Source organism: Triticum urartu, chromosome 7A (assembly GCF_056163025.1).
Source record: "Triticum urartu cultivar PI428250 chromosome 7A, HENAU_Tu73, whole genome shotgun sequence".
In the NCBI taxonomy this organism is placed as follows: Eukaryota; Viridiplantae; Streptophyta; class Magnoliopsida; order Poales; family Poaceae; genus Triticum; species Triticum urartu.
Window position 1 is genome coordinate 445,736,908 of NC_141879.1, and position 4,746 is coordinate 445,741,653.

At 61.6% G+C, this 4,746-nt stretch overlaps 1 pseudogene; it reads left to right on the forward strand.

Moving 5' to 3' along the window:
• The first annotated feature begins 490 nt into the window (after positions 1-490).
• On the forward strand, positions 491-3,995 carry LOC147959893 (uncharacterized; annotated as a pseudogene).
• Positions 3,996-4,746: the final 751 nt, after the last annotated feature.

A 4,746-nucleotide genomic window follows, 5' to 3' on the forward strand; every position in this document is an offset into this window, starting at 1 on the left:
ACCTCAGCTGCCTGCCTGTCAACATGGCACTGCATGCATCGCTAGCCTGGGCGCGTGTCGAAGCGAGGAGGAGCGGCGATGGACGGGACGAGCCTCGTTCCCATCCTCGATAAAGCTAAGGGACACCTAAGCGATGCATTAAATGCGTCTTGTCCTGTAATACTGGCGATAAGCTCGCAGTACTGTAGGCCTTTCCACCTCCTGTGTGCCACTGTGGCAACCCCTTTCAACTATAAAAGGAGGCCCATGGCATACTGGGAGGGGATTCGGCTCTTTGGAACCACACGGCCACCGTAGCTAGTTCGAGAGCCCAAGAACACTCAATACATCCACCAAAGCAGGACTAGGGTTTTACGCATCCTTGCGGCCCGAACCTTAGTAAACGATCCTCGTGCTGACTTCTAATCCTGCTCTTCTCACGACCCCACGTCCCGGCAACTGTAGTAGGGATTCTTGTGATCCCATAGGTGTCGTTTCCCACCGACACCCGATGACCTCTGCCGCGGCCCCCATGCTGTCGGATCAGATCACGATCGAGGGCTCCCCCACGCCACCAGCCCCAGGCACCTCCACGCCGCCACCAGCCACTGTCTTCACGCTGGAACAGATGACCAGCATGCTGCAGCATCTCGTGACGGCCGTCCAAGGTCTCCACCTGAACCAGTACCACCACTACATGGCAGGAGCATACGGCCCCCCGCCGGCTGCACCGCTCGCCACCTATGGCCACCCAGTGTCGTAGCCATTCCCAGGCACATCCGTAGGCGGTAGGCCCCCGTTGTTGCCGTTCCAGGCGGGGAACCCCAGCGGGCCACCACCAGCTGCCGCGGGTCTGTGGCATCTGCCGCCGCCACCATCGACGGCGCCCCTCTGGCACCTGCAGCTGTCACCGTCCCCGGCACCCGCCTGCCCTGTCCAGCCCCCGCCGCTGCCGCTGCACCCACTGGCGCCGCCCCTGCCCAGCTCGGGGGCACCCTCGCCAGCCGGCCTTCCTATACACCAAGTCCGGTTCCCGTCGTCCCCGTCGCTAATACCAGCTTGGGCGGCTGGGTCTTCGCCTTTGCCAGTCCACACCATGGCCCCAGAGCAGCCGACCCCGTTTCCGCAGTTCGGCGGGCCATCCGGCTTCGCGGGGCCCTACCCGGAGTACTCCGACCAGGCGCCACCCGCCTCGCTGCTCCGCACCTCCGAGCCATCTCGACACGGTGCTCCGACCCAGACACCACCGCGGTTCTCCAAGATCGACTTCGCCACCTATGACGGCACGGAGGACCCCCTTAACTAGCTCAACCAGTGCGACCAGTTCTTTCACGTGCAGCGCACCCTCGCCTCAGAGCGGACATGGCTCGCCTCATACCATCTCCGCGGCGCAGCACAGACCTGGTATTACGCCCTCGAGCAGGACGAGGGCGCCATGCCCCCTTGGGAGTGCTTCCGCGAGCTTTGCCTCCTTCGCTTTGGGCCTTCGGTGCGCGGGAGCCGACTGGCGGAGCTCGGCCGCCTTCCCTTCACCTCCATGGTGCAGGACTTCGCCGACCATTTCCAGGCCCTGGCATGCCATGTGTCAGGTGTGACGGTGCAGTAGGGGGGCGACCTCTTTGTCGGTGGCCTTGCGGATCACATCCGCATGGACGTGGAGCTTCGCGGCCCTCAGGATCTCCAGACATCCATGTATTACACCCGCGCCTTCGAGGCTCGTGCCCAGGCCAAGCTACCGGTCGCCCCGGCTCGAGAAGGCCGGCAGGCCACCCGCCCATCCCCGGCGCCAGGTCGGCCACCTCCGGCTGCTTCCACGACTACTACACAAGCCACGTCGCGACCCTTCCGTTGTCTCTCTCCGGCGGAGCAGATGGAGTGGAGGCACCAGGGCCTTTGCTTTAACTGCGAAGAGCCCTATACGCCGAGCCATGTCTGCCCGTGCCTCTTCTACTTGGAGATGGTCAACTACATCGAGGAGGACGCCTCGCCCGATGGGGCCGATGCACTGCCGCCCCCAGCAGCTGTTGAGACCGTACCCCCGGCCCCCCCAGCGACGGCCCTCGTGGTCTCTCTCCACGCGCTCGCGGGCATCTGCGACGAGCGGACCATGCTATTGCCGGTGATGATCCACGGCGAGCGCTTGGTGGCCTTGGTGGACACAGGCTCCACCCATAACTTCCTACCCGAGGCTACCATGCAGCGCTTAGCACTTCAGCCGACGGGCAGGGAGCAACTTCGGGTCACGGTGGCCAACGGCGATCGTCTCCGGTGTCATGGACTCGCCCGGGATGTCCCCATCACCATCGGTGACTAACACTTCTCTATCACATGTGCGGGCATCGACTTGGGCTGCTTCGACTTCATCCTTGGCATTGACTTCCTTCGGACCCTCGGTCCCATCCATTGGTACTTCGACGCTCTGACGATGACCTTCTGGTGACTGGGCCACCGCATCCGGTGGGACGGCATTGGAGGCACCGCTCCGGCGACGCCGCAACTCCAGCTGGCTGCGGCCACCTCTGAGGCCGAGCATCCCCTACTGGATCACCTCTTGCAGCAGCACAGCAATCTCTTCGACAAGCCACAGGGCCTGCCACCGGCCCAGGTATACGATCACCGTATTCATCTCCTGCCGGTCTCCGCACTGGTGGTGGTTCGTCCTTACTGCTATCCGCAGCTGCAGAAGGACGAGTTGGAGCGGCAGTGTGCTCTCATGCTCGCCGCGGGCATCATTCGGATCTCCACTTCGCTCTTCATCGCGCCGGTCCTCCTCATCTGCAAGTCGGACGGCACGTGGCACTTCTGCATCGACTACCACACCCTTAATGCGCTCACACTCAAGGATAAGTTTCCTATCCCGATGGTCGATGAGCTACTGGATGAGCTCCATTGGGCACGCTTCTTCACCAAGATCGATCACTAGTCGGGGTACCACCAGGTGCGCATGCACCCAGACGACATCGCCAAGACGGTGTTCCGGACTCTCCACAGCCACTTCGAGTTCTTGGTGATGCCCTTTGGCCTCGCCAACGCGCCGACAACCTTCCAGGCTCTCATGAACGACGTCCTCTGTCCTTACTTACGTCGGTTTGTGCTCATTTTCTTTGATGACATTCTTATCTACAGCGCCTCATGGGCGGAGCACCTCCAGCACGTCGCCATCGTCTTCAACGAGCTTCAAGCGCATCATCTTCATCTTAAGCGCTCGAAGTGCTCGTTCGGGACACCTTCAGTCGCCTACCCTGGCCATGTCATTTCGGCTGACGGGGTTGCTATGGATGCCGACAAAGGTGGCGGCCGTCGCTGCCTGGCCGACGCCTCACTCACCGTGGGCTCTTCGCGGTTTTCTCGGCCTCGCGAGCTACTACCGGAAGTTTATCCGGGAGTTCGGCCTCATTGCGTCGCCCCTCACGCGTTTGCTGCGTCGCGACGCTTTCGCCTGGGACGATGAGGCGACGATGGCATTTGAGGCCCTCAAGGGGGCCCTCACGACAGGTCCCATTCTTCAGATGTCGGACTTTGACCGCCCATTCGTGATGGATTGTGATGCCTCGGGTGCGGGGTTCGGCGCCGTGCTTCATCAGGGCGATGGCCCCCTTGCCTTCTTCAGCCGGCCTTTCGCTCCGCGCCATCTTAAGCTCGCGGCGTACGAGCGGGAGCTCATTGGCTTGGTACAAGCCGTACGCCATTGGCGGCCCTATTTGTGGGGTCTGTCTTTCCGCATTCGCATGGACTACTACAGTCTCAAGTTCTTGCTGTACCAGAGGCTCTCGACCATGCCACAACATCAGTGGATCAGCAAGCTTTTTGGCTTCGACTTCTCCGTCGAGTATCGTCCGGGTCATCTTAATACCATGGCCGACGCCTTGTGTCGCCGCGATGCCGACCTCGACTCCACCGTCGGTGACTCCGAGGGGGTGGCGTTGTGCATCCGCTCGGGGCCGACTTTCGGCCTCTTCGACGACATCCGCCGAGCGACGGCAACCGCCGCTGACGCCGTCCTTCTTCAGCAGTAGCTGGCGGCCGGCGACCTGGAGGAGCCTTGGCACTTCACCGACGGCCTGCTCCTCCATGGGCGCCACATCTTCGTACCAGCGCATGATGATCTTCGTCACCAGGTGTTGCTGCTCGCCCACTTGGCTGACCATGAGGGTGTGCAGAAAACCCTCCATCGCCTCTGCGCCGACTTCTACATTCCTGGTGATTGAGCCCTGGTCCGTGACTGGGTTCGGTCTTGTATGACGTGCCAGTGCAACAAGACGGACACATTACGACCGGCTGGTCTGCTTCAGCCCTTGGAGGTGTCGTCTCAAGTCTGGGCAGATATATCCATGGACTTGATCGAGGGGCTCCCCAAGGTGGGCGGCAAGTCGGTCATTCTCACGGTGGTCGACTGCTTCTCCAAGTATTCTCACTTCATCGTGCTGGGGCAGCCGTATACCGCCGCATCCGTGGCCCGTGCCTTCTTCGACGACATCGTCTGTCTTCATGGTTTTCCCTCTTTGATCGTCAGCGACCGGGACCCGGTGTTCACGGGCCATGTCTGGCGTGACCTCTTCAGGATGGCGGGCGTCAAGCTCCGCCTGAGCACGGCCTTCCACCCTCAGACGGACGGCCAATCCGAGGTGGTTAACAAGGTGATTGCCATGTATTTGCATTGTGTTACAGGTGATCGACCTCGGGCTTGGGTGGTTGGCTCACTTGGGCAGAGTACTGCTACAACACCTCCTATCACTCCGCTCTGCATGCTACGCCATTTGAGGTGGT